Source organism: Pristiophorus japonicus, chromosome 3 (genome assembly GCF_044704955.1).
Source record: "Pristiophorus japonicus isolate sPriJap1 chromosome 3, sPriJap1.hap1, whole genome shotgun sequence".
NCBI classification, from domain to species: domain Eukaryota; kingdom Metazoa; phylum Chordata; class Chondrichthyes; family Pristiophoridae; genus Pristiophorus; species Pristiophorus japonicus.
The window spans coordinates 328,015,865-328,040,359 of NC_091979.1; the positions used below are offsets into that span (position 1 = coordinate 328,015,865).

Sequence of the window (24,495 nt, forward strand, 5' to 3'; positions counted from 1 at the left end):
AACAGCAAAGAAAATATACATTCTGGAAGAATACCATCGAAAAGAAGTATGACCCTAACAGCCAAAAAGAAGATGAAGTGCTGAGCCCTTTTCAGCAAAAAATTATTTTCCCAAGCATTTTTCTGACCGAATCTTCACAAAACAAAAATGATGCTTTTAAAGTCATTAAACCCGAATTTTCGTGCACCCAAATCTTCTGAATCAGATGCCTCTCGTTGTGCCGACTGAATCCATGTCCCTTTCAATATTCTGCTGACATGCACACTATTAAATGTGCCACTAACTTATACAATCAAAGGATAAGGGAATGGTTGCAGCCCGTCGAGCCCATGCCAACTCTCAACAAGTCTCACTCCCCTGTCATTTACACACAGCTGTGCAATTTTTTTCTTTCGGATACTTATCCAACTCGTTTTGAAAGATAAGAATGAGTCTGACTCCACCGCCCTTTAGAGCAGTGTATTCCAGATTTTAACCACTTGCTGAGGAATGGCCACTCCTGTTCCTCTGTATAAAGGCAGAGAAACACGGGATCAAGTCCTGCCACACTCACAACCTTGCTAAATTTCGCACCGTCATTCTATTCTCGTGACACAAACTCCATAAGTGTAGTCCAGCTGTTGAGGTTAAAGCTCTGGTTATGTTCCCAACAATGCTGCTGCCACAGCATTTCCGTAGTGTAGTGGTTATCACGTTCGCCTCACACGCGAAAGGTCCCCGGCTCGAAACCGGGCGGAAACATTATGCAAACGTGTTCAATTAATGATTAGCTAAAATTAAATCATTCATATTCGTGGTTCAATATTAACAGAGTGCAGAGTCTCACGATGCTGGTCCATTTGCTGATTTCTCTCTGCCGTTCTGTTCACACTCAAATTCTTCACAGTGTCTCTCACTCCCTCCCGTTTCCATCCCTGACGCTGGAGAAACCATATCTCAAAGCTGCACATTCCGTGCATTCAGGTCAGCTGTGAGCTTTTATTAAAGGATCCTGCCACGCCACCAAGCTTCACAACAGAAAATTAAAGCCACAAACAAACCCATCGACTAATCGCTCTTCCACAGCTCCAGAATGAGTGAGGGCGGGACAAGCCCTAACTTCCGCTCCCACACTCTCCAATCAGCCGCTGCCGGCGGAAAGCAGAGAATGCAGCATCAAACAGCGGTTTACCGCCCTTCACTGGGCTGCAAAATGCCACCGTTCGAGACAACGCTCCCCGTACACCGAACAGCAGCCTCATAAGATGCTTCATCTCAGCTTCCTGAGTTCGAGCCCCAGCTTGCACGAACACTTCTTCACTGGAAACACCATTAATTATCTGATTGCCACGTTTTGCATCATGAAAGTAATCCTAACCGATAATTATATAATCATAGAGGTTTACAGCATGGAAGGAGTCATTTAAGCCCATCGTATCTGCACCGGCCAACAAATGCCCAGTTTTAGGTGTGTCCCCCTGCACCTTATTGCATTTCATGTGCACATCTAAGAACTTGTTAAATGTGGTGAGGGTTTCTGCCTGCACCACACTTTCAGGCAGTGAGTTTGAGACCCCCACAAACATCTGCAAGCAGAATGTTCACTTCAAAACCCCTTTAACCCTTACACTAATTACTTTTAAATTATGCAGCCTGGTTGTTGACCACTCCGCTATGTGAAATAGACCCTTTTAAACAACAATATCTAGGCCCCTCCTATTTTTATACACCTCAATACTGTCGCCCATCAGCCTCCTCTGTTCCAAGGAAAACAAACCCATCCTATCCAATCTGTCCTCATAGCAAAGTTGCTCCACTCCCGGCAACAACTACGTAAATCTCCTCTGTACCCTCTCCAGCGTATTCACGTCCTTCCTTCAATGCAGTGACTAGAACTGCACGCAGTACTCCAGCTGTGGCCTAACCAGAATTTTATACAGTTCTAGCATAACCCACTTGCTGTTCTGTTCCTTGCTTCTGCCAATAAATGCTACCATTCCATATGACTTCTTAACCAACTTTTCCAACTGGCCAGCTACCTTCAGGGATCTGTGGACAAGCAATGCCAGTTACCTTTGTTCCTCTACACTTCTCAATGTCATACCAGTTGATGTGTATTCCCTTTCCTTGTTAGCCCTCCACAAATGCGCTATCACTAACATCTCTGGATTAAATTCCATTTGCCACTGCTCTACCCCCTTATCTGTTGATTGATATCTTCCTGGAGTCTCCAGCTTTCTTCTTCATTATCAACCCACTGCCTATTTTAATAACACCTGAAAACTTCGTAATCATAACACCTATATTCAAGTTTAGATCATTGATAAATACCATAAAAAGCAATGGATCTGGCACTGAAAACTGCGGAACCCCACTGGAATCATCCTTCCAGTCACAAAAACACCCATCAAACATTACCCTTTGCTTACTGCCTCTGAGCCAAATTTGGATCCAATATGCCACTTCGCCCTGAATCACATGGGCATTTACTTAGAAAATGCATAATCATTAAATGTTATCCTGCCTTCATGGGAAAACATCATTAATTGACTGATGATCTTCATTTGCACAACTAAAGAAATGTTAACTGAAGGAGAGTCCTTAATTGAATAACTTATCTGTGCTCTGCACTTTACCTCTGAATCCATAAACCATTTTGGACAGTGTGCTTTAGAAGTCTGCTTCAAAATGTTCCTTGCAGGTAACATGTACATGGACGTTGGAAACAGTGAGATAGACTGTAGTGCAAGGGACTGGTTATTGTGAAACAGCAAAGAAAATATACATTCTGGAAGAATACCATCGAAAAGAAGTATGACCCTAACAGCCAAAAAGAAGATGAAGTGCTGAGCCCTTTTCAGCAAAAAATTCTTTTCCCAAGCATTTTTCTGACCGAATCTTCACAAAACAAAAATGATGCTTTTAAAGTCATTAAACCCGAATTTTCGTGCACCCAAATCTTCTGAATCAGATGCCTCTCGTTGTGCCGACTGAATCCATGTCCCTTTCAATATTCTGCTGACATGCACACTATTAAATGTGCCACTAACTTATACAATCAAAGGATAAGGGAATGGTTGCAGCCCGTCGAGCCCATGCCAACTCTCAACAAGTCTCACTCCCCTGTCATTTACACACAGCTGTGCAATTTTTTTCTTTCGGATACTTATCCAACTCGTTTTGAAAGATAAGAATGAGTCTGACTCCACCGCCCTTTAGAGCAGTGTATTCCAGATTTTAACCACTTGCTGAGGAATGGCCACTCCTGTTCCTCTGTATAAAGGCAGAGAAACACGGGATCAATTCCTGCCACACTCACAACCTTGCTAAATTTCGCACCGTCATTCTATTCTCGTGACACAAGCTCCATAAGTGTAGTCCAGCTGTTGAGGTTAAAGCTCTGGTTATGTTCCCAACAATGCTGCTGCCACAGCATTTCCGTAGTGTAGTGGTTATCACGTTCGCCTCACACGCGAAAGGTCCCCGGCTCGAAACCGGGCGGAAACATTATGCAAACGTGTTCAATTAATGATTAGCTAAAATTAAATCATTCATATTCGTGGTTCAATATTAACAGAGTGCAGAGTCTCACGATGCTGGTCCATTTGCTGATTTCTCTCTGCCGTTCTGTTCACACTCAAATTCTTCACAGTGTCTCTCACTCCCTCCCGTTTCCATCCCTGACGCTGGAGAAACCATATCTCAAAGCTGCACATTCCGTGCATTCAGGTCAGCTGTGAGCTTTTATTAAAGGATCCTGCCACGCCACCAAGCTTCACAACAGAAAATTAAAGCCACAAACAAACCCATCGACTAATCGCTCTTCCACAGCTCCAGAATGAGTGAGGGCGGGACAAGCCCTAACTTCCGCTCCCACACTCTCCAATCAGCCGCTGCCGGCGGAAAGCAGAGAATGCAGCATCAAACAGCGGTTTACCGCCCTTCACTGGGCTGCAAAATGCCACCGTTCGAGACAACGCTCCCCGTACACCGAACAGCAGCCTCATAAGATGCTTCATCTCAGCTTCCTGAGTTCGAGCCCCAGCTTGCACGAACACTTCTTCACTGGAAACACCATTAATTATCTGATTGCCACGTTTTGCATCATGAAAGTAATCCTAACCGATAATTATATAATCATAGAGGTTTACAGCATGGAAGGAGTCATTTAAGCCCATCGTATCTGCACCGGCCAACAAATGCCCAGTTTTAGGTGTGTCCCCCTGCACCTTATTGCATTTCATGTGCACATCTAAGAACTTGTTAAATGTGGTGAGGGTTTCTGCCTGCACCACACTTTCAGGCAGTGAGTTTGAGACCCCCACAAACATCTGCAAGCAGAATGTTCACTTCAAAACCCCTTTAACCCTTACACTAATTACTTTTAAATTATGCAGCCTGGTTGTTGACCACTCCGCTATGTGAAATAGACCCTTTTAAACAACAATATCTAGGCCCCTCCTATTTTTATACACCTCAATACTGTCGCCCATCAGCCTCCTCTGTTCCAAGGAAAACAAACCCATCCTATCCAATCTGTCCTCATAGCAAAGTTGCTCCACTGCTGGCAACAACTACGTAAAGCTCCTCTGTACCCTCTCCAGCGTATTCACGTCCTTCCTTCAATGCGGTGACTAGAACTGCACGCAGTACTCCAGCTTTGGCCTAACCAGAATTTTATACAGTTCTAGCATAACCCACTTGCTGTTCTGTTCCTTGCTTCTGCCAATACATGCAACCATTCCATATGACTTCTTAACCAACTTTTCCAACTGGCCAGCTACCTTCAGGGATGTGTGGACAAGCAATCCCAGTTACCTTTGTTCCTCTACACTTCTCAATGTCATACCAGTTGATGTGTATTCCCTTTCCTTGTTAGCCCTCCACAAATGCGCGATCTCTCACATCTCTGGATTAAATTCCATTTGCCACTGCTCTACCTCCTTATCAGTTGATTGATATCTTCCTGGAGTCTCCAGCTTTCTTCTTCATTATCAACCACACTGCCTATTTTAATAACACCTGAAAACTTCGTAATCATAACACCTATATTCAAGTTTAGATCATTGATAAATACCATAAAAAGCAATGGATCTGGCACTGAAAACTGCGGACCCCACTGGAAACATCCTTCCAGTCACAAAAACACCCAAATTTGGATCTAATATGCCACTTCGCCCTGAATCACATGGGCTTTTACTTAGAAAATGCATAATCATTAAATGTTATCCTGCCTTCATGGGAAAACATCATTAATTGACTGATGATCTTCATTTGCACAACTAAAGAAATGTTAACTGAAGGAGAGTCCTTAATTGAATAACTTATCTGTGCTCTGCACTTTACCTCTGAAGCCATGAACCATTTTGGACACTGTGCTTTAGAAGTCTGCTTCAAAATGTTCATTGCTTGTAACATGCACATGAGACGTTGGAAACAGTGAGATAGACTGTAGTGCAATGGACTAGTTATTGTGAAACAGCAAAGAAAATATACATTCTGGAAGAATACCATCGAAAAGAAGTGTGACCCAAGCAGCCAAAAAGAAGATGAAGTGCTGAGCCCTTTTCAGCAAAAAATTATTTTCCCTAACATTTCACTGACCGAATCTTCACAAAACAAAAATGATGCTTTTAAAGTCATTAAACCCGAATTGTCGTGCATCCGAATCTTCTGAATCAGATGCCTCTCGTTGTGCCGACTGAATCGATGTGCCTTTCAATATTCTGCTGACATGAACAGTATTAAATGTGCCACTAACTTATAGAATCAAAGAATAAGGGAATGGTTGCAGCCCGTCGAGCCCATGCCAACTCTCAACAAGTCTCACTCCCCTGTCATTTATCCACAGCTGTGCAATTTTTTTCATTCGGATACTTATCCAACTCCGTTTTGAAAGATAAGATTGAGTCTTACTCCACCGCCCTTTAGAGCAGTGTATTCCAGATTCTAACCACTTGCTCAGGAATGGCCACTCCTGTTCCTATGTATAAAGGCAGAGAAACACGGGATCAATTCCTGCCTCACTCACAACCTTGCGAAATACAGCACCGTCATTCTATTCTCGTGACACAAGCTCCAGAAGTGTAGTCCAGCTGTTGAGGTTAAAGCTCTGGTTATGTTCCCAACAACGTTACTGGCACAGCGTTTCCGTAGTGTAGTGGTTATTAAGTTCGCCTCACACGCGAAAGGTCCCCGGTTTGAAACCGGGCGGAAACATTATGCAAACGTGTTCAATTAATGATTAGATAAAATTAAATCATTCATATTAGTGCTTCAATATTAACAGAGTGCAGTGTCTCACGATGCTGGTCCATTTGCTGATTTCTCTCTGCAGTTCTGTTCACACTCAAATTCTCCAGCCCTGACGCTGGAGAAACCATATCTCAAAGCTGCACATTCCGTGCATTCAGGTCAGCTGTGAGAGATTATTAAAGGATCCTGCCACGCCACCAAGCTTCACAACAGAAAATTAAAGCCACAAACAAACCCATCGACTAATCGCTCTTCCCCAGCTCCAGAATGAGTGAGGGCGGGACAAGCCCGAACTTCCGCTCCCACACTCTCCAATCAGCCGCTGCCGGCGGAAAGCGGAGAATGCAGCATCAAACAGCGGTTTACCGCCCTTCACTGGGCTGCAAAATGCCACCATTCGAGACAACGCCCCCCGTACACCGAACAGCAGCCTCATAAGATGCTTCATCTCAGCTTCCTGAGTTCGAGCCCCAGCTTGCACGAACACTTCTTCACTGGAAACACCATTAATTATCTGATTGCCACGTTTTGCATCATGAAAGTAATCCTAACCGATAATTATATAATCATAGAGGTTTACAGCATGGAAGGAGTCATTTAAGCCCATCGTATCTGCACCGGCCAACAAATGCCCAGTTTTAGGTGTGTCCCCCTGCACCTTATTGCATTTCATGTGCACATCTAAGAACTTGTTAAATGTGGTGAGGGTTTCTGCCTGCACCACACTTTCAGGCAGTGAGTTTGAGACCCCCACAAACATCTGCATGCAGAATGTTCACTTCAAATCCCCTTTAACCCTTACACTAATTACTTTTAAATTATGCAGCCTGGTTGTTGACCACTCCGCTATGTGAAATAGACCCTTTTAAACAACAATATCTAGGCCCCTCCTATTTTTATACACCTCAATACTGTCGCCCATCAGCCTCCTCTGTTCCAAGGAAAACAAACCCATCCTATCCAATCTGTCCTCATAGCAAAGTTGCTCCACTGCCGGCAACAACTACGTAAAGCTCCTCTGTACCCTCTCCAGCGTATTCACGTCCTTCCTTCAATGCGGTGACTAGAACTGCATGCAGTACTCCAGCTGTGGCCTAACCAGAATTTTATACAGTTCTAGCATAACCCACTTGCTGTTCTGTTCCTTGCTTCTGCCAATAAATGCAACCATTCCATATGACTTCTTAATCAACTTTTCCAACTGGTCAGCTGCCTTCAGGGATCTGTGGACAAGCAATCCCAGTTACCTTTGTTCCTCTACACTTCTCAATGTCATACCAGTTGATGTGTATTCCCTTTCCTTGTTAGCCCTCCACAAATGCGCGATCTCTCACATCTCTGGATTAAAGTCAATTTGCCACTGCTCTACCCCCTTATCAGTTGATTGATATCTTCCTGGAGTCTCCAGCTTTCTTCTTCATTATCAACCACACTGCCTATTTTAATAACACCTGAAAACTTCGTAAGCATAACACCTATATTCAAGTTTAGATCATTGATAAATACCATAAAAAGCAATGGATCTGGCACTGAAAACTGTGGAACCCCACTGGAAACATCCTTCCAGTCACAAAAACACCCATCAAACATTACCGTTTGCTTCCTGCCTCTGAGCCAAATTTGGATCCAATTTGCCACTTCGCCCTGAATCACATGGGCTTTTACTTAGAAAATGCATAATCATTAAATGTTATCCTGCCTTTGTGGGAAAACATCATTAATTGACTGATGATGTTCATTTGCACAACTAAAGAAATGTTAACTGAAGGAGAATCCTTAATTGAATAACTTATCTGTGCTCTGCACTTTAGCTCTGAATCCATAAACCATTTTGGACACTGTGCTTTAGAAGTCTGCTTCAAAATGTTCATTCCTGTAACATGTACATGAGACGTTGGAAACAGTGAGATAGACTGTAGTGCAAGGGACTGGTTATTGTGAAACAGCAAAGAAAATATACATTCTGGAAGAATACCATCGAAAAGAAGTGTGGCCCTAACAGCCAAAAAGAAGATAAAGTGCTGAGCCCTTATCAGCAAAAAATTATTTTTCAAACATTTCTCTGACCGAATCTTCATAAAAGAAAAATGATGCTTTTAAAGTCATTAAACCCGAATTTTCGTGCACCCGAATCTTCTGAATCAGATGCCTCTCGTTGTGTCGACTGAATCCATGTCCCTTTCAATATTCTGCTGACATGCACACTATTAAATGTGCCACTAACTTATAGAATCAAAGAATAACGGAATGGATGCAGCCCGTCGAGCCCATGCCAACTCTCAACAAGTCTCACTCCCCTGTCATTTACCCACAGCTGTGCAATTTTTTTCATTCGGATACTTATCCAACTCCGTTTTGAAAGATAAGATTGAGTCTGACTCCACCGCCCTTTAGAGAAGTGTATTCCAGATTCTAACCACTTGCTGAGGAATGGCCACTCCTGTTCCTATGTATAAAGGCAGAGAAACACGGGATCAATTCCTGCCACACTCACAACCTTGCTAAATATAGCACCGTCATTCTATTCTCGTGACACAAGCTCCAGAAGTGTAGTCCAGCTGTTGAGGTTAAAGCTCTGGTTATGTTCCCAACGATGTTATTGCACCAGCGTTTCCGTAGTGTAGTGGTTATCAAGTTCGCCTAACACGCGAAAGGTCCCCGGTTCAAAACCGGGCGGAAACATTATGCAAACGTGTTCAATTAATGATAAGATAAAATTAAATCATTCATATTGGTGGTTCAATGTTAACAGAGTGCAGTGTCTCACGATGCTGTTCCATTTGCTGATTTCTCTCTACAGTTCTGTTCACACTCAAATTCTACACAGTGTCTCTCACTCCCTCCCGCTTCCAGCCCTGACGCTGGAGAAACCATATCTCAAAGCTGAACATTCCGTGCATTCAGGTCAGCTGTGAGAGATTATTGAAGGATCCTGCCACGCCACCACGCTTCACAACAGAAAATTAAAGCCACAAACAAACCCATCGACTAATCGCTCTTCCTCAGCTCCAGAGTGAGTGAGGGCGGGACAAGCCCTAACTTCCGCTCCCACACTCTCCAATCAGCCGCTGCCGGCGGAAAGCGGAGAATGCAGCATCAAACAGCGGTTTACCGCCCTTCACTGGGCTGCAAAATGCCAACGTTCCAGACAACGCTCCCCGTGCTCCGAACAGCAGCCTCATAAGATGCTTCATCTCAGCTTCCTGAGTTCGAGCCCCAGCTTGCACGAACACTTCTTCACTGGAAACAGCATTAATTATCTGATTGCCACGTTTTGCATCATGAAAGTAATCCTAACCGATAATTATATAATCATAGAGGTTTACAGCATGGAAGGAGTCATTTACGCCCAACGTATCTGCACCGGCCAACAAATGCCCAGTTTTAGGTGTGTCCCCCTGCACCTTATTGCATTTCATGTGCACATCTAAGAACTTGTTAAATGTGGTGAGGGTTTCTGCCTGCACCACACTTTCAGGCAGTGAGTTTGAAACCCCCACAAACATCTGCATGCAGAATGTTCACTTCAAATCCCCTTTAACCCTTACACTAATTACTTTTAAATTATGCAGCCTGGTTGTTGACCACTTACTATGTGAAATAGACCCTTTTAATCAACAATATCTAGGCCTTTCCTATTTTTATACACCTCAATGCGGTCGCCCATCAGCCTCCTCTGTTCCAAGGAAAACAAACCCATCCTATCCAATCTGTCCTCATAGCAATGTTGCTCCACTCCCGGCAACATCTACGTAAATCTCCTCTGTACCCTCTCCAGCGTATTCACGTTCTTCCTTCAATGCGGTGACCAGAACTGCACGCAGTACTCCAGCTGTGGCCTAACCAGAATTTTATACAGTTCTAGCACAACCCACTTGCTGCTCTGTTCCTTGCTTCTGCCAATAAATGCAATCATTCCATATGACTTCTTAATCAACTTTTCCAACTGGTCAGCTACTTTCAGGGATCTGTGGACAAGCAATCCCAGTTACCTTTGTTCCTCTACACTTCTCAATGTCATACCAGTTGATGTGTATTCCCTTTCGTTGTTAGCCCTCCACAAATGCGCGATCTCTCACATCTCTGGATTAAATTCAATTTGCCACTGCACTACCCCCTTATCAGTTGATTGATATCTTCCTGGAGTCTCCAGCTTTCTTCTTCATTATCAACCACACTGCCTATTTTAATAACACCTGAAAACTTCGTAATCATAACACCTATATTCAAGTTTAGATCATTGATAAATACCATAAGAAGCAATGGATCTGGCACTGAAAACTGTGGAACCCCACTGGAAACATCCTTCCAGTCACAAAAACACCCATCAAACATTACCCTTTGCTTCCTGCCTCTGAGCCAAATTTGGATCCAATTTGCCACTTCGCCTTGAATCACATGGGCTTTTACTTAGAAAATGCATAATCATTAAATGTTATCCTGCCTTCATGGGAAAACATCATTAATTGACTTATGATCTTCATTTGCACAACTAAAGAAATGTTAACTGAAGGAGAATCCTTAATTGAATAACTTATCTGTGCTCTGCACTTTACCTCTGAATCCAAAAACCATTTTGGACACTGTGCTTTAGAAGTCTGCTTCAAAATGTTCATTGCTGGTAACATGTATATGAGACGTTGGAAACAGTGAGATAGACTGCAGTGCAAGGGACTGGTTATTGTGAAACAGCAAAGAAAATATACATTCTGGAAGAATACCATCGAAAAGAAGTGTGGCCCTAACAGCCAAAAAGAAGATGAAGTGCTGAGCCCTTTTCAGCAAAAAATTCTTTTTCAAACATTTCTCTGACCGAATCTTCACAAAAGAAAAATGATGCTTTTAAAGTCATTAAACCCGAATTTTCATGCACCGGAATCTTCTGAATCAGATGCCTCTCGTTGTGCCGACTGAATCCATGTCCCTTTCAATATTCTGCTGACATGCACACTATTAAATGTGCCACTAACTTATAGAATCAAAGCATGAGGGAATGGATGCAGCCCGTCGAGCCCATGCCAACTCTCAACAAGTCTCACTCCACTGTCATTTACCCAGCTGTGCAATTTTTTTCATTCGGATACTTATCCAACTCCGTTTTGAAAGATAAGATTGAGTCTGACTCCACCGCCCTTTAGAGAAGTGTATTCCAGATTCTAACCACTTGCTGAGGAATGGCCACTCCTGTTCCTATGTATAAAGGCAGATAAACACGGGATCAATTCCTGCCACACTCACAACCTTGCTAAATATAGCACCGTCATTCTGTTCTCGTGACACAAGCTCCAGAAGTGTCGTCCAGCTGTTGAGGTTAAAGCTCTGGTTATGTTCCCAACAATGTTACTGCCACAGCGTTTCCGTAGTGTAGTGGTTATCACGTTCGCCTAACACGCGAAAGGTCCCCGGTTCGAAATCGGGCGGAAACATTATGCAAACGTGTTCAATTCATGATAAGATAAAATTAAATCATTCATATTAGTGGTTCAATGTTAACAGAGTGCAGTGTCTCACGATGCTGTTCCATTTGCTGATTTCTCTCTGCAGTTCTGTTCACACTCAAATTCTACACAGTGTCTCTCACTCCCTCCCGTTTCCAGCCCTGACGCTGGAGAAACCATATCTCAAAGCTGCACATTCCGTGCATTCAGGTCAGCTGTGAGAGATTATTAAAGGATCCTGCCACGCCACCACGCTTCACAACAGAAAATTAAAGCCACAAACAAACCCATCGACTAATCGCTCTTCCCCAGCTCCAGAGTGAGTGAGGGCGGAACAAGCCCTAACTTCCGCTCCCACACTCTCCAATCAGCCGCTGCCGGCGGAAAGCGGAGAATGCAGCATCAAACAGCGGTTTACCGCCCTTCACTGGGCTTCAAAATGCCACCGTTCGAGACAACGCTCCACCTGCTCCGAACAACAGCCTCACAAGATGCTTGATCTCAGCTTCCTGAGTTCGAGCCCCAGCTTGCACGAACACTTCTTCACTGGAAACACCATTAATTATCTGATTGCCACGTTTTGCATCATGAAAGTAATCCTAACCGATAATTATATAATCATAGAGGTTTACAGCATGGAAGGAGTCATTTAAGCCCATCGTATCTGCACCGGCCAACAAATGCCCAGTTTTAGGTGTGTACCCCTGCACCTTATTGCATTTCATGTGCACATCTAAGAACTGGTTAAATGTGGTGAGGGTTTCTGCCTGCACCACACTTTCAGGCAGTGAGTTTGAGACCCCCACAAACATCTGCATGCAGAATGTTCACTTCAAATCCCCTTTAACCCTTACACTAATTACTTTTAAATTATGCAGCCTGGTTGTTGACCACTCCACTATGTGAAATAGACCCTTTTAATCAACAATATCTAGGCCCCTCCTATTTTTATACACCTCAATGCTGTCGCCCATCAGCCTCCTCTGTTCCAAGGAAAACAAACCCATCCTATTCAATCTGTCCTCATAGCAAAGTTGCTCCACTCCCGGCAACATCTACGTAAATCTCCTCTGTACCCTCTCCAGCGTATGCACGTTCTTCCTTCAATGCGGTGACCAGAACTGCACGCAGAACTCCAGCTGTGGCCTAACCAGAATTTAATACAGTTCTAGCATAACCCACTTGCTGTTCTGTTCCTTGCTTCTGCCAATAAATGCAACCATTCCATATGAATTCTTAATCAACTTTTCCAACTGGTCAGCAACCTTCAGGGATCTGTGGACAAGCAATCCCAGTTACCTTTTTTCCTCTACACTTCTCAATGTCATACCAGTTGATGTGTATTCCCTTTCCTTGTTAGCCCTCCACAAATGCGCGATCTCTCACATCTCTGGATTAAATTCAGTTTGCCACTGCTCTACCCCCTTATCAGTTGATTGATATCTTCCTGGAGTCTCCAGCTTTCTTCTTCATTATCAACCACACTGCCTATTTTAATAACACCTGAAAACTTCGTAATCATAACACCTATTTTCAAGTTTAGATCATTGATAAATACCATAAAAAGCAATGGATCTGGCACTGAAAACTGTGGAACCACACTGGAAACATCCTTCCAGTCACAAAAACACACATCAAACATTACCTTTTGCTTCCTGCCTCTGAGCCAAATTTGGATCCAATTTGCCACTTCGCCCTGAATCACATGGGCTTTTACTTAGAAAATGCATAATCATTAAATGTTATCCTGCCTTCATGGGAAAACATCATTAATTGACTGATGATCTTCATTTGCACAACTAAAGAAATGTTAACTGAAGGAGAATCCTTAATTGAATAACTTATCTGTGCTCTGCACTTTACCTCTGAATCCATAAACCATTTTGGACACTGTGCTTTAGAAGTCTGCTTCAAAATGTTCATTGCTGGTAACATGTATACGAGACGTTGGAAACAGTGAGATAGACTGCAGTGCAAGGGACTGGTTATTGTGAAACAGCAAAGAAAATATAAATTCTGGAAGAATACCATCGAAAAGAAGTGTGGCCCTAACAGCCAAAAAGAAGATGAAGTGCTGAGCCCTTTTCAGCAAAAAATTCTTTTTCAAACATTTCTCTGACCGAATCTTCACAAAAGAAAAATGATGCTTTAAAGTCATTAAACCCGAATTTTCATGCACCGGAATCTTCTGAATCAGATGCCTCTCGTTGTGCCGACTGAATCCATGTCCCTTTCAATATTCTGCTGACATGCACACTATTAAATGTGCCACTAACTTATAGAATCAAAGCATAAGGGAATGGATGCAGCCCGTCGAGCCCATGCCAACTCTCAACAAGTCTCACTCCCCTGTCTTTTACCCACAGCTGTGCAATTTTTTTCATTCGGATACTTATCCAACTCCGTTTTGAAAGATAAGATTGAGTCTGACTCCACCGCCCTTTAGAGAAGTGTATTCCAGATTCTAACCACTTGCTGAGGAATGACCACTCCTGTTCCTATGTATAAAGGCAGAGAAACACGGGATCAATTCCTGCCACACTCACAACCTTGCTAAATATAGCACCGTCATTCTATTCTCGTGACACAAGCTCCAGAAGTGTCGTCCAGCTGTTGAGGTTAAAGCTCTGGTTATGTTCCCAACAATCTTAACGCCACAGCGTTTCCGTAGTGTAGTGGTTATCACGTTCGCCTAACACGCGAAAAGTCCCCGGTTCGAAACCGGGCGGAAACATTATGCAAACGTGTTCAATTAATGAGAAGATAAAATTAAATCATTCATATTAGTTGTTCAATGTTAACAGAGTGCAGTGTCTCACGATGCTGTTCCATTTGCTGATTTCTCTCTGCAGTTCTGTTCACACTCAAATTCTACACAGTGTCTCTCACTCCCTCCCGTTTCCAGCCCTGACGCTGGAGAAACCATATCTCAAAGCTGCACATTCCGTGCATTCAGGTTCGCTGTGAGAGTTTATTAAAGGATCCTGCCACGCCACCACGCTTCACAACAGAAAATTAAAGCCACAAACAAACCCATCGACTAATCGCTCTTCCTCAGCTCCAGAGTGAGTGAGGGCGGGACAAGCCCTAACTTCCGCTCCCACACTCTCCAATCAGCCGCTGCCGGCGGAAAGCGGAGAATGCAGCATCAAACAGCGGTTTACCGCCCTTCACTGGGCTGCAAAATGCCACCGTTCCAGACAACGGTCCCCGTGCACCGAACAGCAGCCTCATAAGATGCTTCATCTCAGCTTCCTGAGTTCGAGCCCCAGCTTGCATGAACACTTCTTCACTGGAAACACCATTAATTATCTGATTGCCACGTTTTGCATCATGAAAGTAATCCTAACCGATAATTATATAATCATAGAGGTTTACAGCATGGAAAGAGTCATTTACGCCCATAGTATCTGCACCGGCCAACAAATGGCCAGTTTTAGGTGTGTACCCCTGCACCTTATTGCATTTCATGTGCACATCTCAGAACTGGTTAAATGTGGTGAGGGTTTCTGCCTGCACCACACTTTCAGGCAGTGAGTTTGAGACCCCCACAAACATCTGCATGCAGAATGTTCACTTCAAATCCCCTTTAACCCTTACACTAATTACTTTTAAATTATGCAGCCTGGTTGTTGACCACTCCACTATGTGAAATAGACCCTTTTAATCAACAATATCTAGGCCCCTCCTATTTTTATACACCTCAATGCGGTCGCCCATCAGCCTCCTCTGTTCCAAGGAAAACAAACCCATCCTATCCAATCTGTCCTCATAGCAAAGTTGCTCCACTCCCGGCAACATCTACGTAAATCTCCTCTGTACCCTCTCCAGCGTATTCACGTTCTTCCATCAATGCGGTGACCAGAACTGCACGCAGTACTCCAGCTGTGGCCTAACCAGAATTTTATACAGTTCTAGCATAACCCACTTGCTTTTCTGTTCCTTGCTTCTGCCAATAAATGCAACCATTCCATATGAATTCTTCATCAACTTTTCCAACTGGCCAGCTACCTTCAGGGATCTGTGGACAAGCAATCCCAGTTACCTTTGTTTCTCTACACTTCTCAATGTCATACCAGTTGATGTGTATTCCCTTTCCTTGTTAGCCCTCCACAAATGCGCGATCTCTCATTTTCCACTGCTCTACCACCTTATCAGTTGATTGTTATCTTCCTGGAGTCTCCAGCTTTCTTCTTCATTATCAACCACACTGCCTATTTTAATAACACCTGAAAACTTCGGAATCATAACATCTATATTCAAGTTTAGATCATTGTAAATACCATAAAAAGCAATGGATCTGGCACTGAAAACTGCGGAACCACACTGGAAACATCCTTCCAGTCACAAAAACACCCATCAAACATTACCCTTTGCTTCCTGCCTCTGAGCCAAATTTGGATCCAATTTGCCACTTCGCCCTGAATCACATGGGCTTTTACTTAGAAAATGCATAATCATTAAATGTTATACTGCCTTCATGGGAAAACATCATTAATTGACTGATGATCTTCATTTGCACAACTAAAGAAATGTTAACTGAAGGAGAATCCTTAATTGACTAACTTATCTGTGCTCTGCACTTTACCTCTGAATCCATACACCATTTTGGACACTGTGCTTTAGAAGTCTGCTTCAAAATGTTCATTGCTGGTAACATGTACATGAGACGTTGGAAACAGTGAGATAGACTGCAGTGCAAGGGACTGGTTATTGTGAAACAGCAAAGAAAATATACATTCTGGAAGAATACCATCGAAAAGAAGTGTTGCCCTAACAGCCAAAAAGAAAATGAAGTGCTGAGCCCCTTTAAGCAAAAAATTCTTTTTCAAACATTTCTCTGACCGAATCTTCACAAAAGAAAAATGATGCTTTTAAAGTCATTAAACCCGAATTTTCGTGCACCCGAATCTTCTGAATCAGATGCCTCTCGTTGTGCCGACTGAATCCATGTCCCTTTCAATATTCTGCTGACATGCACACTATTAAATGTGCCACTAACTTATAGAATCAAAGAATAAGGGAATGGATGCAGCCCGTCGAGCCCATGCCAACTCTCAACAAATCTCACGCCCCTGTCATTTACACACAGCTGTGCAATTTTTTTCATTCGGATACTGATCCAACTCCGTTTTGAAAGATAAGATTGAGTCTGACTCCACCGCCCTTTAGAGCAGTGTATTCCAGATTCTAACCACTTGCTGAGGAATGGCCACTTCTGTTCCTATGAATAAAGACAGAGAAACACGGGATCAATTCCTGCCACACTCACAACTTTGCTAAATATAGCACCGTCATTCTGTTCTCGTGACACAAGCTCCAGAAGTGCAGTCCAGCTGTTGAGGTTAAAGCTCTGGTTATGTTCCCAACAATGTTACTGCCACAGCGTTTCCGTAGTGTAGTGGTTATCACGTTCGCCTCACACGCGAAAGGTCACCGGTTCGAAACCGGGCGGTAACATTATGCAAACGTGTTCAATTAATGATTAGATAAAATTAAATCATTCATATTCGTGGTTCAATATTAACAGAGTGCAGTGTCTCACGATGCTGTTCCATTTGCTGACTTCTCTCTACAGTTCTGTCCACACTAAAATTCAACACAGTGTCTCTCACTCCCTCCCGTTTCCAGCCCTGACGCTGGAGAAACCATATCTCAAAGCTGCACATTCCGTGCATTCAGGTCAGCTGTGAGAGATTATTAAAGGATCCTGCCACGCCACCACGCTTCACAACAGAAAATTGAAGCCACAAACAAACCCATCGACGAATCGCTCTTCCCCAGCTCCAGAGTGAGTGAGGGCTGGACAAGCCCTAACTTCCGCTCCCACACTCTCCAATCAGCCGCTGCCGGCGGAAAGCGGAGAATGCAGCATCAAACAGCGGTTTACCGCCCTTCACTGGGCTGCAACATGCCACCGTTCGATAGAACGCTCCCCGTACACCGAACAGCAGCCTCATAAGATGCTTCATCTCAGCTTCCTGAGTTCGAGCCCCAGCTTGCACGAACACTTCTTCACTGGAAACACCATTAATTATCTGATTGCCACGTTTTGCATTTTGAAAGTAATCCTAACCGATAATTATATAATCATAGAGGTTTACAGCATGGAAGGAGTCATTTAAGCCCATCGTATCTGCACCGGCCAACAAATGCCAAGTTTTAGGTGTGTACCCCTGCACCTTATTGCATTTCATGTGCACGTCTAAGAACTTGTTAAATGTGGTGAGGGTTTCTGCCTGCTTCAAAATGTTCATTGCTGGTAACATGTACATGGGAAGTTGGAAACAATGAGATAGACTCTCGTGCAAGGGACTGATTATTGTGAAACAGCAAAGAAAATATACATTCTGGAAGAATACCATCGAAAAGAAGTGTGACCCTAACAGCCAAAAAGAAGATGAAGTGCTGAGTCCTTTTCAGCAAAAAATTCTTTTCCCAAACATTTCTCTGACCGAATCTTCACAAAACAAAAATGATGCTTTTAAAGTCATTAAACCCGAATTTTCGTGCACCCGAATCTTCTGAATCAGATGCCTCTCGTTGTGCCTACTGAATCCATGTCCCTTTCAATATTCTGCTGACATGCACACTATTAAATGTGCCACTAACTTATGCAATCAAAGAATAAGGGAATGGTTGCAGCCCGTCGAGCCCATGCCAACTCTCAACAAGTCTCACTCCCCTGTCATTTACACACAGCTGTGCAATTTTTTGCATTCGGATGCTTATCCAACTCCGTTTTAAAAGATAAGATTGAGTCTGACTCCACCGCCCTTTAGAGCAGTGTATTCCAGATTCTAACCACTTGCTGAGGAATGGCCACTCCTGTTCCTATGTATAAAGGCAGAGAAACACGTGATCAATTCCTGCCACACTCACAACCTTGCTAAATATCGCACCGTTGTTCTCTTCTCGTGACACAAGCTCCAGAAGTGTAGTCCAGCTGTTGAGGTTAAAGCTCTGATTATGTTCCCAACAATGCTTCTGCCGCAGCGTTTCCGTAGTGTAGTGGTTATCACGTTCGCCTCACACGCGAAAGGAAACCGGGCGGTAACATTATGCAAACGTGTTCAATTAATGATTAGATAAAATTAAATCATTCATATTAGTGGTTCAATATTAACAGAGTGCAGTGTCTCACGATGCTGTTCCATTTGCTGACTTCTCTCTACAGTTCTGTCCACACTAAAATTTAACACAGTGTCTCTCACTCCCTCCCGTTTCCAGCCCTGACGCTGGAGAAACCATATCTCAAAGCTGCACATTCCGTGCATTCAGGTCAGCTGTGAGAGATTATTAAAGGATCCTGCCACGCCACCACGCTTCACAACAGAAAATTGAAGCCACAAACAAACCCATCGACGAATCGCTCTTCCCCAGCTCCAGAGTGAGTGAGGGCGGGACAAGCCCTAACTTCCGCTCCCACACTCTCCAATCAGCCGCTGCCGGCGGAAAGCGGAGAATGCAGCATCAAACAGCGGTTTACCGCCCTTCACTGGGCTGCAAAATGCCACCGTTCGATAGAACGCTCCCCGTACACCGAACAGTAGCCTCATAAGATGCTTCATCTCAGCTTCCTGAGTTCGAGCCCCAGCTTGCACGAACACTTCTTCACTGGAAACACCATTAATTATCTGATTGCCACGTTTTGCATTATGAAAGTAATCCTAACCGATAATTATATAATCATAGAGGTTTACAGCATGGAAGGAGTAATTTAAGCCCATCGTATCAGCACCGGCCAACAAATGCCAAGTTTTAGGTGTGTACCCCTGCACCTTATTGCATTTCATGTGCACGTCTAAGAACTTGTTAAATGTGGTGAGGGTTTCTGCCTGCTTCAAAATGTTCATTGCTGGTAACATGTACATGGGAAGTTGGAAACAGTGAGATAGACTGTAGTGCAAGGGACTGATTATTGTGAAACAGCAAAGAAAATATACATTCTGGAAGAATACCATCGAAAAGAAGTGTGACCCTAACAGCCAAAAAGAAGATGAAGTGCTGAGTTCTTTTCAGCAAAAAATTCTTTTCCCAAACATTTCTCTGACCGAATCTTCACAAAACAAAAATGATGCTTTTAAAGTCATTAAACCCGAATTTTCGTGCACCCGAATCTTCTGAATCAGATGCCTCTCGTTGTGCCTACTGAATCCATGTCCCTTTCAATATTCTGCTGACATGCACATTATTAAATGTGCCACTAACGCATACAATCAAAGAATAAGGGAATGGTTGCAGCCCGTCGAGCCCATGCCAACTCTCAACAAGTCTCACTCCCCTGTCATTTACCCACAGCTGTGCAATTTTTTGCATTCGGATACTTATCCAACTCCGTTTTAAAAGATAAGATTGAGTCTGACTCCACCGCCCTTTAGAGAAGTGTATTCCAGATTCTAACCACTTGCTGAGGAATGGCCACTCCTGTTCCTATGTATAAAGGCAGAGAAACACGTGATCAATTCCTGCCACACTCACAAACTTGCTAAATATCGCACCGTTATTCTATTCTCGTGACACAAGCTCCAGAAGTGTAGTCCAGCTGTTGAGGTTAAAGCTCTGGTTATGTTCCCAACAAGGTTACTGCCGCAGCGTTTCCGTAGTGTAGTGGTTATCACGTTCGCCTCACACGCGAAAGGAAACCGGGTGGAAACATTATGCAAACGTGTTCAATTAATGATTAGATAAAATTAAATCATTCATATTAGTGGTTCAATATTAACAGAGTGCAGTGTCTCACGATGCTGTTCCATTTGATGATTTCTCTCTACAGTTCTGTTCACACTCAAATTCTACACAGTATCTCTCACTCCCTCCCGTTTCCAGCCCTGACGCTGGAGAAACCATATCTCAAAGCTGCACATTCCGTGCATTCAGGTCAGCTGTGAGAGATTATTAAAGGATCCTGCCACGCCACCACGCTTCACACCAGAAAATTAAAGCCACAAACAAACCCATCGACTAATCGCTCTTCCCCAGCTCCAGAGTGAGTGAGGGCGGGACAAGCCCTAACTTCCGCTCCCACACTCTCCAATCAGCCGCTGCCGGCGGAAAGCGGAGAATGCAGCATCAAACAGCGGTTTACCGCCCTTCACTGGGCTGCAAAATGCCACCGTTCGAGACAACGCTACCCGTACACCGAACAGCAGCCTCATAAGATGCTTCATCTCAGCTACCTGAGTTCGAGCCCCAGCTTGCACGAACACTTCTTCACTGGAAACACCATTAATTATCTGATTGCCACGTTTTGCATCATGAAAGTAATCCTAACCGATAATTATATAATCATAGAGGTTTACAGCATGGAAGGAGTCATTTAAGCCCATCGTATCTGCACCGGCCAACAAATGTCCAGTTTTAGGTGTGTCCCCCTGCACCTTATTGCATTTCATGTGCACATCTCAGAACTTGTTAAATGTGGTGAGGGTTTCTGCCTGCACCACACTTTCAGGCAGTGAGTTTGAGACCCCCACAAACATCTGCATGCAGAATGTTCACTTCAAATCCCCTTTAACCCTTACACTAATTACTTTTAAATTATGCAGCCTGGTTGTTGACCACTCCACTCTGTGAAATAGACCCTTTTAATCAACAATATCTAGGCCCCTCCTTTTTATTTACACATTAATGCTGTCGCCCATCAGCCTCCTCTGTTCCAAGGAAAACAAACCCATCCTATCCAATCTGTCCTCATAGCAAAGTTGCTCCTCTCCCGGCAACATCTACGTAAATCTCCTCTGTACCCTCTCCAGCGTATTCACGTCCTTCCTTCAATGCGGTGACTAGAACTGCACGCAGTACTCCAGCTGTGGCCTAACCAGAATTTTATACAGTTCTAGCAAAACCCACTTGCTGTTCTGTTCCTTGCTTCTGCCAATAAATGCAACCATTCCATATGACTTCTTAACCAACTTTTCCAACTGACCAGCTACCTTCAGGGATCTGTGCACAAGCAATCCCAGTTACCTTTGTTCCTCTACACTTCTCAATGTCATACCAGTTGATGTGTATTCCCTTTCCTTGTTAGCCCTCCACAAATGCGCGATCTCTCACATATCTGGATTAAATTCCATTTGCCACTGCTCTACCCCCTTATCAGTTGATTGATATCTTCCTGGAGTCTCCAGCTTTCTTCTTCATTATCAACCCACTGCCTATTTTAATAACACCTGAAAACTTCGTCATCATAACACCTATATTCAAGTTTAGATCATTGATAAATACCATAAAAAGCAATGGATCTGGCACTGAAAACTGCGGAACCCCACTGGAAACATACTTCCAGTCACAAAAACACCCATCAAACATTACCCTTTGCTTCCTGCCTCTGAGCCAAATTTGGATCCAATGTGCCACTTCGCCCTGAATCACATGGGCTTTTACTTAGATAATGCATAATCATTAAATGTTATCCTGCCTTCATGAGAAAACATCATTAATTGACTGATGATCTTCATTTGCACAACTAAAGAAATGTTAACTGAAAGAGAGTCCTTAATTGAATAACTTATCTGTGCTCTGCACTTTACCTCTGAATCCATAAACCATTTTGGACACTGTGCTTTAGAAATCTGCTTCAAAATGTTCATTGCTGGTAACATGTACATGAGACGTTGGAAACAGTGAGATAGACTGTAGTGCAAGGGACTGGTTATTGTGGAACAGCAAAGAAAATATACATTCTGTAAGAATACCATCGAAAAGAAGTGTGACCCTAACAGCCAAAAAGAAGATGAAGTGCTGAGCCCTTTTCAGCAAAAAATTATTTTCCCAATCCTTTCCCTGACCGAATCTTCACAAAACAAAAATGATGCTTTTAAAGTCATTAAACCCGAATTTTCGTGCACCCGAATCTTCTGAATCAGATGCCTCTCGTTGTGCCGACTGAATCCATGTCCCTTTCAATATTCTGCTGACATGCACACTATTAAATGTGCCACTAACTTATAGAATCAAAGAATAAGGGAATGGTTGCAGCCCGTCGAGCCCATGCCAACTCTCAACAAGTCTCACTCCCCTGTCATTTACCCACAGCTGTGCAATTTTTTTCATTCGGATACTTATCCAACTCCGTTTTGAAAGATAAGATTGAGTCTGACTCCACCGCCCTTCAGAGCAATGTATTCCAGATTCTAACTACTTGCTGAGGAATGGCCACTCCTGTTCCTATGCATAAAGGCAGAGAAACACGGGATCAATTCCTGCCTCACTCACAACATTGCTAAATATAGCACCGTCATTCTATTCTCGTGACACAAGTTCCAGAAGTGTAGTCCAGCTGTTGAGGTTAAAGCTCTGGTTATGTTCCCAACAATGTTACTGCCACAGCGTTTCTGTAGTGTAGTGGTTATCACGTTCGCCTCACACGCGAAAGGTTCCCGGTTCGAAACCGGGCGGAAACATTATGCAAACGTGTTCAATTAATGATTAGATAAAATTAAATCATTCATATTAGTGGTTCAATATTAACAGAGTGCAGTGTCTCACGATGTTGGTCCATTTGCTGATTTCTCTCTGCAGTTCTGTTCACACTCAAATTCTACACAGTGTCTCTCACTCCCTCCCGTTTCCAGCCCTGACGCTGGAGAAACCATATCTCAAAGCTGCACATTCCGTACATTCAGGTCAGCTGTGAGAGATTATTAAAGGATCCTGCCACGCCACCACGCTTCACAACAGAAAATTAAAGCCACAAACAAACCCATCGACTAATCGCTCTTCCCCAGCTCCAGAGTGAGTGAGGGCGGGACAAGTCCTAACTTCCGCTCCCACACTCTCCAATCAGCCGCTGCCGGCGGAAAGCGGAGAATGCAGCATCAAACAGCGGTTTACCGCCCTTCACTGGGCTGCAAAATGCCACCGTTCGAGACAACGCTCCCCGTACACCAAACAGCAGCCTCATAAGATGCTTCATCTCAGCTTCCTGAGTTCGAGCCCCAGCTTGCATGAATACTTCTTCACTGGAAACACCATTAATTATCTGATTGCCACGTTTTGCATCATGAAAGTAATCCTAACCGATAATTATATAATCATAGAGGTTTACAGCATGGAAGGAGTCATTTAAGCCCATCGTATCTGCACCGGCCAACAAATGTCCAGTTTTAGGTGTGTCCCCCTGCACCTTATTGCATTTCATGTGCACATCTCAGAACTTGTTAAATGTGGTGAGGGTTTCTGCCTGCACCACACTTTCAGGCAGTGAGTTTGAGACCCCCACAAACATCTGCATGCAGCATGTTCACTTCAAATCCCCTTTAACCCTCACACTAATTACTTTTAAATTATGCAGCCTGGTTGTTGACCACTCCATTATGTGAAATAGATCCTTTTAATCAACAATATCTAGGCCCCACCTATTTTTATGCACCTCAATTCTGTCGCCCATCAGCCTCCTCTGTTCCATGGAAAACAAACCCATCCAATCCAATCTGTCCTCATAGCAAAGTTGCTCCACTCCCGGCAACATCTACGTAAATCTCCTCTGTACCCTCTCCAGCGTATTCACGTCCTTCCTTCAATGCGGTGACTAGAACTGCACGCAGTACTCCAGCTGTGGCCTAACCAGAATTTTATGAAGTTCTTGCATAACCCACTTGCTGTTCTGTTCCTTGCTTCTGCCAATAAATGCAACCATTCCATATGACTTCTTAACCAACTTTTCCAACTGACCAGCTACCTTCAGGGATCTGTGGACAAGCAATCCCAGTTACCTTTGTTCCTATACACTTCTCAATGTCATACCAGTTGATGTGTATTCCCTTTCCTTGTTAGCCCTCCACAAATGCGCGATCTCTCACATCTCTGGATTAAATTCAAT

General features: G+C 43.6%; 8 non-coding genes across 8 annotated transcripts; all 8 read left to right on the forward strand.

Annotated features, from left to right (window-relative positions):
- The first annotated feature begins 668 nt into the window (after positions 1-668).
- On the forward strand, positions 669-741 carry trnav-cac (transfer RNA valine (anticodon CAC)). The gene has a single exon. It is a non-coding gene; the product is annotated as a tRNA-Val (tRNA).
- A 2,672-nt stretch (positions 742-3,413) lies between these two features.
- trnav-cac (transfer RNA valine (anticodon CAC)) lies at positions 3,414-3,486 on the forward strand. The gene has a single exon. It is a non-coding gene; the product is annotated as a tRNA-Val (tRNA).
- Positions 3,487-6,125: 2,639 nt separating this feature from the next.
- Positions 6,126-6,198, forward strand: trnav-cac (transfer RNA valine (anticodon CAC)). Its single transcript has one exon. It is a non-coding gene; the product is annotated as a tRNA-Val (tRNA).
- A 2,645-nt stretch (positions 6,199-8,843) lies between these two features.
- Positions 8,844-8,916, forward strand: trnav-aac (transfer RNA valine (anticodon AAC)). The gene has a single exon. It is a non-coding gene; the product is annotated as a tRNA-Val (tRNA).
- Positions 8,917-11,587: 2,671 nt separating this feature from the next.
- On the forward strand, positions 11,588-11,660 carry trnav-aac (transfer RNA valine (anticodon AAC)). The gene has a single exon. It is a non-coding gene; the product is annotated as a tRNA-Val (tRNA).
- Positions 11,661-14,333: 2,673 nt separating this feature from the next.
- On the forward strand, positions 14,334-14,406 carry trnav-aac (transfer RNA valine (anticodon AAC)). Its single transcript has one exon. It is a non-coding gene; the product is annotated as a tRNA-Val (tRNA).
- Positions 14,407-17,059: 2,653 nt separating this feature from the next.
- trnav-cac (transfer RNA valine (anticodon CAC)) lies at positions 17,060-17,132 on the forward strand. The gene has a single exon. It is a non-coding gene; the product is annotated as a tRNA-Val (tRNA).
- Positions 17,133-23,004: 5,872 nt separating this feature from the next.
- On the forward strand, positions 23,005-23,077 carry trnav-cac (transfer RNA valine (anticodon CAC)). Its single transcript has one exon. It is a non-coding gene; the product is annotated as a tRNA-Val (tRNA).
- The last annotated feature ends 1,418 nt before the right edge of the window (positions 23,078-24,495 follow it).